Raw genomic sequence first — 15,019 nt, 5'->3', positions numbered from 1 at the left:
GGGGCGGCGTGAACCCGGCATACGACACACCTTAAAAGTTCCTTTGGATGAAATCTTTATTTTAAGAAGTCTAGCGCTGTACAAAAAGTCTGCGTAGTTACGGCAAACTCTGGTATAACGTATGAGTTGTGATATGAAAACTACATACGCAGGTACTGAAAGGATGTTGCCACAGATGAAAGGAAAGTTGACAACAGGGAATGAAAAGTCATCGCGTCTGTCGTATAGTTTGTTCGTTAGTTTTCCTTTACTATCGATCTCTTAGTGTAGGTCAAGATATGAGACTGACTTCACAGTGTCCGCAGTATCCTTTATCTTAAGTTCTTTGGGGTAGATACGATGTATAAGATCCTATAAACTAGGATTGTTTAACGATAATATGTCATCTATATAGCGGAAACTGAGATTAAAGGATCTAGCTAAACGATGTTTTTTCTTTTGGATAAGATCAGCTAAAAAGTCGGCCTTAAAAGAGTGAAGGAATAGGTTTGCAAGTAGAAGAGCACAATTTGTTTCTATTGCAATGCCGATGGTTTGTTGAAAAACGCGTCAACCACACTGGATATATATGTTGCCGATCAAAAACTGAATCCGCGCCTGGTCAGTCGTATCCCAGTTTATTCAAACTTCCAGCAGAAATTACATTTCTACTGGGCAAATCAGGAGTATGAAAGCCACTATTCACAAAGTTTACGTTTTAACGATCTTCGAATGATTATAGTACATTGTCTAAAGCGAACCTTAAAACAAATCTAAAGCTGACACTTTAAAAAAGTCACTTTATATCAATTAAAATGTATGTTAACCAAGGTGAAAGTCAAAAAGGGTTTTAAGTAAGACAGGTTTTATTATATTTAATCAGGGGCAAGTTAGGGGTGTACGTTAAATTAAAAGACCCAGTGAAACGAGGCAAAACATTTTGGGGAGTAGAATTTGCGAAAAATCAAGATTTCATGCAAACAAATGTATTTTTCCTAATGGGGGTGGGGATATGCTAGACAAGCATTTCCCTAGACCCGCGCCTGTTCATTTTTGTATTCTAAATTACTTAAATATGCAGAAAGAGTAATCAAGTGAACAAAGATTCGAGCGGAAATCAAAAGACTATATTCCAAGGATAAAAACTAGCAAGGGAAAACACACACACACACACATTAAAGGCATGACTTAATCGCACTTAGCTCATATGTACTGGGATACAACTAGTTTGTCACCGCATGAAGTTGGAATGAGTTCAATTTCACTTACTAGTAATTTAAAATGATAGAAAAAAGAAAGTGAAAGAAACAAATTCATATATTGCCTTTTAACAAAACAATTAAAAATAAGTATATTATTTGAACACTCGAATGTACACAATGAAGTTGCGAAAAAAATTACAATGAGATTGCTTTCATAAATAGCCGTTTACATAAGATAAGGTATTTTCATATTATATATGTCGCTTTATGTGTGGTGGAGGGGTTCAACAATTGCGCGCGCACCTAATAGTGGGAGCGAGACGGCGAATGAAGCGTGAGAGACAACAAAATTTTGAACACTATTCGAGCACACCTAGCTTAGGACATGCAATCATTCTTTAAGTACGTTTTATGAATGTGTATACTGTGAGCAAAGGTGGATTGAAGGGGTGGGGCTGGGTGCATGACCCTCGCTTATTCTCAAAAGGTTTGGTTAATTATAAAGTAATAATTGAAAATCATAGGAGTGGGTCGTCTAAGGCCAGTCAGCGCCATCTTTGGGATTTCTAAAGCAAAGTGCTTGGTGTGCTGATTACTGTATTTGATAGACCCCTCTCGATTCCAAATGGTGAAACCGAACAAAATTCAAAACACTAATTCAAGTAAGGCACAGACGATTTTCTTCTCGATTTGGGGGGTTGTTGATCGAGATTATAACCAAATCATTTTAGCAGTAGTCGGAGTTTAAATTTTTATTTTTAATTATGCATTGTTAATTAATGGGGATACGGTTTCGCAATTTTTCTCTTCATTATTGAGTAAATTTATTTTGATTCCGAGCCCCCCCTCCTCGCCATAAAAATGGTTGTTGTCTAAGCACGATACCTCGTATTATTTTACTACTGTGAAAGTTATCTAAACTGAACCATTTTTGGACTGACAGATTTGTTGGTTTACTCAGGTTCAAAATACAATGCCCGGAGTCGACAGATTTTATACAAGGTTCAAGATAGACAGGTTTCACTGTATTAAGAGCTGAATCATTTTCATAGGGAATAAAAGTCATATGCTGACTTAATTTAATGATCAGGGACTCCCAACTTCTTCAATTAAGATCTAATAAAAGGATAATTGTTTGCATTTACAAGAAATTTGAATTTAATCGACCATTAACAACGACTTACATGTATTCATGTACACACAAAAAAAAAACATTTTAAAAAGAGTTTTATCTCGAGCAAAATTGAGATTTTAACAACAAATGAAACAGTTCAGATACGAATGCGACGTTAACTGGTTTTCCCTAATTTCTTTCTATTTGAAGATTTTCTACCATCATCAATCTAGATCATGCTTCTAATTTGTGTTTTAATATTTCTTTTATGAATAAGACATTTAATTTCTTTAACATTTATTATTTAAAAAAAAAGTAAAGTATGTCAGCCATCGCGAAAGGCACCATTAACTAAAGGTTATTAAAACAGGAATTGGAATCTTTTTTCTCTTTTAATTTTTTAGTCAATATACCCGATGTTAGGAATCATCAACGCGCTTCAATCCATCAATCCACTCAATAGGGACTGAAGACATCCCGATCGCATTGATGATCGATTTTAAAACCAACATGGCATGCCAAAACATCTTAATATCTTACAATTGTAGTTTACTTCTTAGTTGTTTTGCTATGTGTCAATCGGAACTACTCGGTCATTTCCGCTACACTACAAAAAAAATATTCTGCTTAACTAGAAAGGCTGAAGTGTTCCGATTGGCTTCTTCTGACATTAATTTTAAGAGGAAGGCATATTCCAAATAATAAATCAATGTAATATTATATATTAAATAAATGTATTGAATGCTGAAAAAAAAACAAAAAACATAGAGACAGTGGAACTAAGGGAAAACTAGTCTTAGATGATGAAAAAAAGTACGATGGATGCATAAGTTATTAGTTACACATATATTGACAAATTCAAAATACAAAAATCCTGCCAAAACAAAACGAACACATAGTTTTAACCAAAACGCAACCAAGCACCACAATCACCACCAGGAGGGTAGCTGCCTATACTCAAATACGCAGTTGCGTACTTTCGGAAAAAGTAACAAAAATAAAAACACACATTTTAAAGATGAAATAAAGGTTTTATGCAATGACTCACTGGGGTCTTGAGCGACCCCCCTCCCCCCAAGACCCCTCGCCGTAATTTTGCGTACAAATAAAACAGGCCTAGCTACGCCCCTGACCACTTATTTACTTCTTCGGAGCTATAGGCAATAGTAACAGATCACTAGTTGAGAGAAATTGCGCGGTGATTTCTTTAAAAAAAAAACAACATATGACAGTGAACTTAAAATACTTATTCAAGGTCGTAATATTATTTAACAGGATCAATTCATTTTAAATCATACGTCTTATGAAATTGATTTGAAAAACATCGATATACAAAAGCGATTCAATTTACTTCGTATATTTTAAGTAAAATCTTGTCCACGCTTAGTGCACATTTATACTAATATTTCAGTTAAACATTGAAACCGAAAACAAAATATGAAGATTAAATTTAAATCCTGTGAACAACCAAGCGCACCCCGTTATCAATTAAATTCATTAATTTAACAGGCTGACGTTCGTAAGTGCAGTGATGCCTGCCTGTGTGGAAAACCAATACTCATTTGAATGCCTTTACAGGAAAACCTTTTTTAATCGAACTCCGTAAGGATTCCTTATTTTGTTTCGTTTAGGCAGCCAACAAGTGCCCACGGGTTCAGAATGAAAATAAAGTGACATGGAATGGCATCAAAACAAAGGACGGGTTTTGCCGGTTCTGTATGTTTAGGGTTCGGATCGCACAGGTTTCACTGTATATTTACCAGTAAGTAAAATTGTGAAATCGGTGAATAACCCCAAGTCAGTACATGAAGTACGACTTTTGTGCTGTACAACAATGAAGAAGTTCCCTTGTGTGCAAGGAGATTATAATTTCTGACTGAATAGACTACAAGCCTGAGCGGTATAAAATTACATATTTTTTTGACATCGTCTTATATAATCCTTAAACAATACTGAAAAAAGTATTGAAGAATTATTGAAAATGCAATACAAGGTATATTATTGTCTACACAGCCAAAAGTGCCACACATGTGCACACATGAGAATCATTAAGTTCCACGTATGATTATCATGTAAAATTAAGATAAGTTCCAGTTTATCGGACGATAATCACATACATGTATTTGATCATCATGTGTTTATGATTTAAGTAAGCTAATATTCTCGTCTTAGAATAGTACGTTAAGTACCATATGATTATCACATGCGACATTCTTGGTTGTGTATATATTGACTTTTGGAAACACCGCAAAGACACTGATTACCAGTAAGTATGTCTATATAATGCAGTGGTGGATCGTAAGTGGGGTATAGTGGCTGGCGTGTGGGGTCTATGGGGTTGGAAACACCCACCCTTTGTTGGATAGTGGGAGCAAGCTATTGTGGTAAAACAAATTTCTATCCAGTATTTGTTATTTCACTTGTATTTTTTTCCACTACGTTTTTACGTTTACTTTCAAGCTTCTTGTAATAAGAACAATTGCTCATTTGTCGGACAATGTATTGTCTATTGCCTTTAACTCGTCCGTCCGTACGTCTGTTCAAAACCTCGTTCGATCACAAAACATGCCTTAAGGATTTTAATATTTTTGTACATTTTTTTCGTCATTAAATTTAAACTCTTCATTGTTTCTTTGTTTTCCGCAATTCGTTTGGGGTTTAAACACTGAAAGGGACAATCTCTCGGGCAGAATCCACATGGTTTCAGAGAAGATATTTACATTTATGTTGAATGTATAAACTACAAAAAAAAAATCCAAAAATAATTTAACGCGTTACATTAAAGATCAACTAATCAGAGAAAATATTATTGAAGCATTATTTTTTTTGTGATTGCGATCAAGTTTGATTAAATTATAATTTATTCACCATAGAATGAAATGGTTATAAACAGTCGTTGTTGTTTTTATTCCGAATTATGGTAATAATTTTTCGGTCGAGAATATAATTATATTTGTTTTTATTTAATACTGATTATGTCTAACATTATGAATTTAGAAAAAATTAGAAACTTTGATTTTGGAACATCATCTTATATGCCCCATAATACTGAATTTTAAACTAAATGCTAAATACTTATTTAGGCATATTATCCTATAGCATTAAATGACCCCCTCTGACACAAAATTGAAAGATCTTTAATATATGTACTTAGCGAAAACAACTGAGTTTCTATCATTCATACGTCTTTGATAGTCTTGCCAATTTGAAGTCCCATTATAATATTGTCAATGAGATTTCAGAAAAATATGTTATATTTTTTCAGTGTTAAAACAACGGAAAATACTCTGCAAGCAAAATAGTTCAGTTGATAAAAAAAAAATCTTATTATGAACTCGAGTGAATTAAAAAAATGTGACCTGAGTAAGCTCCCTTCCCCTTTTCGCGAATTACTGGGTCAACCACTGCAAGCGCTGGGTCATTGTTGGTTTACATAATACCTATAGGTAAATAATATTGGTTAGGCAAAACTAATATTTTCTTAAAATCATTTAATATTAATGGGTTTTAAAATCAATATAAGGGTTTTAGTATGGAATTAATACAAATGTATTCATTCAGAGCATTCAAATTTAGTCAATAAAATACTGGTTTGCATGTCGAAATAACGAACATTTTCCTCAGTATTGTTATAATAGGGGAAAAAGCTTTTTTGGTTGACATAAACCAAGTGGGAAAAGGAGGTACTGTTATAAAATGACATCTAAAGAAGTTGACAGTGTGTAAAAGGTTTCAATCTACTATCAAAATAGAAAAGGTCAGGACCTGGTTTGAAAGTATAACATAGCTGAAAATACTCTGCAAAATGAAATTAGTTTTGCTGCATGGAAGGAAGCAACCATTTGATTTTTAGGGGGCTAGGATTAATTTAGAAAAAAGGCAAGATGGTAGCATAATTATGGTAAAAAAACAGGATGACCATTCGGGTAAACAAAAGCAGGATGCATCTGTTGAAAAAAAAATCAGGATATATATCATAAAAAATCCAGGACAAGCTGTGGAATAAAAAATAGAAAGTTAGGATAGTCTTAACAAAAAAAAATATCCAGGACGGAAAAAATTATCCTAGCCCCCCATAAAATCAAATGGTTGTTTCCTAAGTTGTATCAGTGAAAGTGGTTACAATTTTTTTGCTATCTCGTGCCTTCTAACAAGCGAAGAATAAATACTAAGTAAATAATGTAACATTTCATGAAATCGGATTGATGCAGTTCCCTAGATAATAAAAAATAAAATGAAACCACAACAATTCATTAAATCTCTTAACTAAAGAATCTTTATTCCTGAAAAAAATGTGGTAAATTAAATCGTAGTGTACAAACACACAGGAAACGATTTCTAAAAAAAACGGCCAAATATCAATTTATTTAACACAGGATAGACAGATCGCCTTATCAACACCACTTTCGTCTTCTGCATCACTATGGGTATCATCTTTTTATCACAAACCTAGTATCTTTCAAAGAATGTTAACAGCAAGCGCAGCATACTTAAACAAAACTATACCATGATCTGCTGGCAATACAGTGAAGCATGTTTAAACTGAATCCTGAATAATCAGAAAACCTGTCTAAACCAAACTTTTGAATCCCTTAATGTCAGTTTAAGTAACAGCCATTTAATTTTCAGACAGTGTCATTATTAAAGTGATTCATTGTAAAGAAATACCCATCGAACAAATGGTCCTACATACGCTGTATTTTTACGTGAAATTGTCCTTTCCATATTCAGATCTATTACATAATTTTTATCTCAAAAGCGCAACGTCCAAATGAAAAGCTAAGACCAGTTATGTGACCAGTAGCTGTTTCTGAACATGAAATAAAAGTGAGTTCAGTGGGTTTTTGACATGCATGAATCAACTCCTGTCTACTTAAATACCATTCTGCGTAAGAATTAGACAATGGGTGGCACATCATTTCTATAAATTTGGTCTTCTGTGCCTCAAATACTTTTAATACATCTAGAAATTAACCGTAAAGCTATTTTAATTTATCCTGAAGCACTTATGGCACAGATATTTTTTGACTTCTTATATAGAGAAAAGTGCTTGACAATTTCCCCGCCATTTTTCTATAGTGTATTTCAACTAAATTTGACTATAAATATCTTAAAAAGGCATACTTCATACTTACTTTGATGGTTGTTTCTGGATAAATAAGATAATGCCATAAAATCTCCTTTTTTTCTTCATGATTTCACCTTATACACATTTTGCCTGATTCTTATAAAGAGAAGCACTTTTAAAAATACATTTTGAACCTTAATTAAACAAACACATGTCTAAATTAAACATTTAAAAATTAAAAATTCTAAAGAGGTTTGGTTTAGACAGGTTTCATTATATTATAAAGTGACATCTAAAGAGGTCTACATTATGTCAAAGGTTCTAATTTACTATATAAAAAAAAGAAAAGTTCAGGATATGAAATGCCATGCAAAATGAAATTAGTTTTGTTTTAAGTATTCGCGAAAAATGTGTGTTGTATAACAACAGGCAGATAAATCTATTTTGATACCTTGAGCCCTGTAACATTACCTAGTTGACTCAAAAATTGATTAAACACTACTAAAAAAAAGGTTGATAAGTATACATAGAAATAGGTGCAGATAAAATTTCGTTTTGTTTGGGCTACACTGGCTCTTTTTGTTTGGTTTAAATGGTTTAATTTTTATTAATTCAGGTTTCGGTTTAAACTGGAATCGTTGAAATGAAAACACTGTTCAACATGATCCCCTTTTATTCATATTTGCATTCAATTAATCCTGTCAAAGCTACTGGGTTGGAAAAACTGCTGGCGAAATTGAAATCAGACCCGATGATTATAATTATTTATATATATATGTATATTTACTATTTTTGTATTGTTAGTGGAAATAATTTAATCAGGAATGTAAAATCCAATATCACATGCAGGGGCCTCAATCAGTTAAACAAGAGGAAACGAATCTGCTGAAATAAGAATTACTGTTCATCCTAAATACAATGCAAAGTATCGTTCATTGTTTTTGATGCAAGCCAACAAATTCAACTTTAATTCGTAAGAACTGATCCTGGGAGATCCTCAAGGTAAGCTAAGACAAAAAAAAACCCTAATCGTCATCACCTTTCGTGCTGATAATTGATGAGCATACATGTATCATGCTCAATGTACACTTCCGCGAGGAAAGTTCTCTTGTTCTTCCCAAGCCCTACCTCGCGGAAGTATAAGTCACGCATGCTCACCAGCTTACCACGAAAGGGCCAATTTAACATTACAAGTTGGTTAATGGAGTAGTATAAGAATCAAACTTTTTTTATTATAATCAATCAATCAATCAATCAATCAGTTCGATATCTTCCGAAAAAAACTTGGTCCATACTTAGTAAACCCTATTCATTTTCAAGGTCGTTGGTGTTATATTAAGGAAGTTGAGAAAAATGATAAAGACGTTTTTTTTCATATTTTAAAGGACAAAAATTACATTCAAATGTCTAATATAAGTCAGTTTACGCCATTATGTGGTAGTTTTGGTCAAGGTAAGTTAATTATGAAATGTATTAAACTTATGAATAAGCCTGTGATACAAGAATTTATATTTCTAAACTTCTGGTTTGATATATACTAAATATTTTGTTTCATAACACTGAATATTTAATTCATTGTATAAATATTAATATTTTTTAGATTAAATATCAACAGATTCAATAAGTTCGGCTCTAGACTTTGGTTAGAGGCATCATATTTGTAAGTGTCAATGTTTGTAATTAAGCAATGGGTGAAATATTGTTATACACATATCAAATCAGTAAACGATTTTGTTAGCCATTATGGATATCGTAACTGCGCCTTAGTACTCATCCTTTCTCATCTGACCCCAGGCCTATAAATATTGATTCCAGGGGCGGATCCAGATACTTTGGAAAGGAGGGATACCAGCCAGGTTGCCATGTTTGTCAATTTTACACATGAAAATGACAAATGTCTGATAAAAAGGGGGTGCCAACCCCCTGCACCCACTCTGGATCCGCCACTCTCATACATTTTTGAACCCACATTTTTTGTTGTAGCCTTGACCATATTATTCATCTGGAAATAAGAAACCACTCAAATGTCCAGCACACCAGTTAAAATTTTTCGGTGTTTTCGTAACACCGAGGAAAGGTGTAACGAGTCCTCTATGCCAACTAATAATCCAAGAAACTGTTTCCACTTTCAAAACGATTTTTTTCAGTTAAACTTTAGTTCTTGTCGGTGTAAAGTCTCAGAAACACCTCAGTCTAAGTGTCTAGTGGTGATGGTATTTGCGCACTTATTCGAATAAGCCATTTTTAAATATTGTGTCCGTGTCGTACTACTTTTTCGTCTGTCTCAGTTCGAAGTTCTAGAGGTATCCGGCCATCTGTATTTCACAGTTAAGACCAAACTGGAACACACTAAAAACCTCACAACTTCGATAGTATCTTTTCACTATTTATACCATGAGAACTTAGTTAAGTATTATTGAGTTGGTACAAACAAAAGTTTGATATTATATAATTATAGTATTGTTAATTAAAGTTATTGATACACGGATAGCAATATTGGACTTCGACTACGTCTCAGTTCAATATGGCTGGCCTCGGAGCAACAACTAAGCCAATATAGAAAATGTTACGCAATTATACCTTTATTGACTAACTTGTCCAATACGTTATATTGGCCTAGGCCAATATGGATTTAAACCAGGCCAACATGACGTATATGCACATTTGTATTCTGTATATGTATTGGCAGTTCTGATCATATTTAGATTAATATTAAGTAAGTCAATAATATATTTTATTGATTGTGTAGTCATAAAATTCCAAGACTTTGGTAGAGCTTATCACGGTACTTAGACTATATTGTGCTGCTCCGACCCGCAGTAAGCCATTCCCAGATAGCAAACAGATGTCTTCAACATTAATGCCTTCAAATATCAAATGACCGGACAAAGGGATATAACTGTAACACCATTTATGCTCTTTCTGGATGGTAATATGCGGAGATACCAGGATGTTCAGCAAGAATATCAGTTCCAGTAATTACTCAGAATGAAATATCTTTGGGGCATTCATGACAAAAAATAATCCCAGCTTTAAAATATTGTCGTAGATTGGATGTAAGATGGTCATTGTTGGAAGTTGTTATCTTGGTTGGTGTCTTCTTTAGTTGATGTTGGTTAAAAAAATACGGTAATTTTCAGGGCCAGGTTGACGATCTGCTCCAGGTTAATCGACGACGATGATGAAAAAACAAAACATAAACGAAAAAATTTGCAATTGATAAAAAAAAAAAAAAAAAAAAAAAAAAAAAAAAAAAAAAAACTATGTAGTTTAATAACCCATGTCATGATTATCAGGTAAGTCAGATTAACTTGCTCCTGAATCCTTTTGTTTCTACAGTTTCAATTTTACATGTCAGTTATATATGTAATTGTTCGAGTGTAAACTGACACTTGATTTCCGACAACAGATTGTCATGAATGTTGCACACTACAACACAGACAGTACAGCTTATTAGCATTCGAAATTAACCTTGAAGTTGTAATACCTGGAGGTGCCAAAATGACAGAATACGATCAATGTTTTATCTGATACAAATTGTAAGCTTTAGAGTATTATGAATTTGGCATCTTACTTTGATTTCTCTCTCTTTCATTTAAAAATCAACATTGTCCAAGTTAAAAGAGCCTCGCTTGCAGATACGAGTACATGGGTTTATAAGCAAGAAAAACATATCACTTTTTAGTCTTTGAATCAAATCAAATTCCTTATACATTTTTTTCAATCAAAGCCCCCACTCTTCCTTCCCCAAATTGTCAAAGCGCGACTTAATCTAGATAATATCTTTTAGATAGCAGCCGTGACTACAAACTTTTAATTAATTCCATAGGTTTCTATGGGGGAAAATGTGACTTTGTTGGGGGGGGGGAATCCAATCTGACTTTCCATAGTTATTGTATCTACTGTTTCCTACTTGGACGAGACGTTTCGTAAGTTTTCACCAAAGAGTTATGTCTAATAATAGACAGTTGTTCGTATTCTCAAAAAAAAAGAAAGAAAGAAAAAATAAAAAAAAAAATAAAAAAAAATAAAAAATAAAAAAGAAAGAAGAAAAAAAAAAAACAGATGATGAATCTGTGAAAAAAATCAATAAAAAAAATTCGTCTTCTCAAATTGGGATTATTAAATTTCTGTAAAGATCAAACAGAAATGAGACAATTATTATCCGCTTATATATATATTCTGAAGTTCCACCATCTTACGTGATGGAGCTACATCATTTTGCAAACAAGTACCACACCGAAAAGACTATGCTTCTACAATCTACATACGCCATATTTGATTTAGTATATATTATATGCAGTTCTTGAGAAAAAAATTATTCATCTCCGTCTTAGAACAACATAAATCGAGAACGATAACTCTTGCAGAGTGTCAGTTTTATACACCCTCTATATATGTAGCAGGAAGAGTATTGTCGCAGTCAATAAAGGTCCATGAAGCTTCAAAGTTCAATTATTTATTATCGCAAACAATTACAAATCACAATACACATGCTGTTGAACGCAGTCGCAGGTACATGTACAAAGGTACAAAGTTACACAGTTACGTAAAATCTGAAAAGATCAAAGAAACATTGTTTACAAACCTAGTAAATACATGAAATATCTTAAAAGTTATCAAAATAGAAATGATTGACTTGATAGATTGATGTAGAAATGACTAAATTACCTCTTTGGGCCATTTATGATGCCTCGTTGACTGACGTGACTACTGTGTTTTTTGGTATGTAAATATTTAGCGATGAGAAAATACAGGCCGCGCATCGTGACAGTTACAATATATATATATTTATCTCAAAACTGCAACAACTGTTCGAAATACTAAACTCTAAGACTGTCTATGTGGTCTTGAACTGTTTCTGAATAAGAAATACAAGTGAATTTGTAGGTTTGTGACTATCTGCTGTCTGATACTTAGAAAAAAAATACTAAAGATGGCTAGCATCGCTTCGAAAAAAAAGAAGATAAGAGCCGATTGAAGGAGAGAAATTTCGGCATAGTATATTCAAAACCAAGAAAGATTATGGTTATCAACTTAGAATAATGAAACATTGTGGAAACTTAAAGTTACTATTAGCAAAAGTAAAAAAAAAAATTCTCCAAAACGCAGGATGTCTAAAAATCTTAGTTTTAAGTTTAATGATGCATCACGGTTGATAGTTTCAATTATTTAGGAATATTGTTGTCAAAAACAGGTAGCTTTTCAAATGCAAAAAAGTCGAACTTTACCTATTTTGTATGATTACTACTATGTTAGGTATATATATATATATATATATACACACACAACAATAAGTATGGCAAATTTAATAGCTTGGTACCCCCAAGCAAACAAACCCCCAATTACAAACATGCCCCCTGCGTTGATGAACAGATGCATGTAATAAAGTCCCAAACCCAAAGAAGGATTTTAACGGGGTAAGAGGGTACAGAAGGAGGAAATAGCTTTTAAACGTTGATCAACATCACTATCTATATATCTTGTGAAGCAATCACTTGACCAATATCCTAGTAACTTAATCTTGTTGTCAGAGAGACCTGCTTTTGAGCCCCAGGTAGCGGCACCACGGCGAAAGGAATGACCACCATAGCTTGTGGTATCTACATTTAAATTTTGCAAAGCAAAACGGAAGGCATTTAAAAAAAAAACAGTACATGTTAAACATGACTTATCTGACAAGAGAAAAAAGGGGTCCAGAGGATCTCCGGCTAAAGCTAATACATGAGACATGGCTGTAGCTGGACATAACGGGTGATTACTTAAACAAGGCAATACCACTTCTATTGGTTTTGAACGAAACTGAAGCGTTTTAACTACTTTTAAACGTAAAAGCATACCCCAGCTACATGATAATACATCAACCCTGCAAAGATTAAGGTCGGGATTAAACGTTCCCTTTACAAGAAAATTATTTGGTCTTAAAAAGCCAAAGAACCCTGTCAAACAAGCTACCCCAAAAAATATTGTTGTGGTTTGACAAATCAAGAATGTTCCTTAAATTCAATAACAGTTCCGGCGTAACTGGCGCTTTGCAGGATTGACTTGTTCCTAATTCTCTTTTCACCCCCGTTAGTAAGTGCTGTATATTCCAAGAGTTAGAGTTAGGATCCTGTATATCGTGCATTTTATGTAAAACAGAAATAATGTTCAAGTAGGAGCGAATAGAACAATATGCGAAACGTTTCTTGTCCACTAAATATGCGATATAAATCTCAATAGTCTTCTGATCACATGGTACCGGCTGCAGTTTGTACTCGTCGCAAAACTGAAGATACGTCTTCAGGTGCGTGGTGTACCTTCCAGCTGTTGATTCAGCCCACCCCTTTCCTTTCAATCGTTCAACGGCGATCTCCAAGTTCGCTATCATATTTGCACCATCTAAAAAGATAAAAGGCAAACGGAACATGTCTTAATAGTTCATGTACAGTATATGGAATGCAACTGTAACTAGTCAATATATCATAAAGTCTCGAAAGTTGAGATTCTTTGTGAAGACGTGAGGCGGCATCGGCAATAACGTTGTAACGCCCTCTCAAAATTTTGCCTGAATGTCAAAATCATGCATTGTGGACAACCAAATTAAAGTTTTCAGTAAACTCATCAGCCACTTGTTCTTTGACGGCCCCTTATTCAAAATACATTTGGTCGTCATATTGTCCGTAAACACTGTAACAGTTTTATTTGTCCATAAATGTCCCCAGCGAAGTACAGACTTAGTCCATACCCACAGGCTTTGACGGAGGTGGTAAAAACAGAAAAATATCTCAAGTGCCAAATTCCAAAATGGGATTATCCACGACCAAGAGCACACTCCACTCATGGCATGTGTGTTTTCAATGTTCTTCTCTTTTTCTGAAAGACAATCGGCAGAATTTTAAAAATTAAAAAAAAAAAAATAAAAAAAATAAAATAAAAAAAAAGAGCCCAGAATTTTACCAAGCTAACCTACATAAAGTGAATGTCCAATCCTTATTAAGATGAAATAACAAGTTCGACACATCCATACAAGTACATCTTCAAGGAAGAATATGTATATGACATGTCTTATGGCTGTGGCAAGTCATTGTGGAATTCGTTCACCATTTATTGATATCAGTAGATATTTAGTAACACATGTTAATATATATTTATGAACATGTGCATAATTCAATTATTGATTTCAGTAAATGCAGGAGCTTTCTGGACGATGCAAACATGTTCACCCTACCGGTGCATCTGGTCCATGCTCTCAGTTTAAAGTGGAGTCCGAGTTTCTCATTTAATTTTGTTAATTCATATGTATTATTTTAGTTACTTTATATTCATTGTTGTGTTTGTCTGTTTTCCATGTCTGATTTTTGTCCTTAGATTACATTCCTTTGATTTTCGCTAAAATCTTGGTTTCATTGGTTACTCTTTCAAGACAAAACGTATGTATCTTTGGGCAATACCATTCTGCTTCCACACTTGCCCCTCCGTCAATACCAGTCTGTGTCCACACTTGCCCCTCCGGCAATACCAGTCTGTGTCCACACTTGTATCAAAAACAATAAATATGGGGAAAACAAAACCTATAATTTTATTTTGTATTCGTAATAACATGGATACATTTTGCGTGCTTCTTACTAATGATTCAAGATAATTATTTTATTTCACCATTTCTTTTAATCGTAT

The 15,019-nt window shown here is 33.7% G+C and overlaps 1 pseudogene; it reads right to left on the bottom strand.

The window, feature by feature from the left end:
• Positions 1 to 12,653: 12,653 nt before the first annotated feature.
• On the bottom strand, positions 12,654 to 14,356 carry LOC148600972 (uncharacterized; annotated as a pseudogene).
• Between the last annotated feature and the right edge of the window lie 663 nt (positions 14,357 to 15,019).

This window comes from Perna viridis, chromosome 12 (assembly GCF_037379345.1).
Source record: "Perna viridis isolate PV_CMFRI_1.1 ecotype Kerala chromosome 12, ASM3737934v1, whole genome shotgun sequence".
Taxonomy (NCBI): Eukaryota; Metazoa; Mollusca; class Bivalvia; order Mytilida; family Mytilidae; genus Perna; species Perna viridis.
The sequence above is the reverse complement of the archived record's forward strand: the minus strand, read 5'-3'. Positions and strand labels throughout refer to the sequence as shown.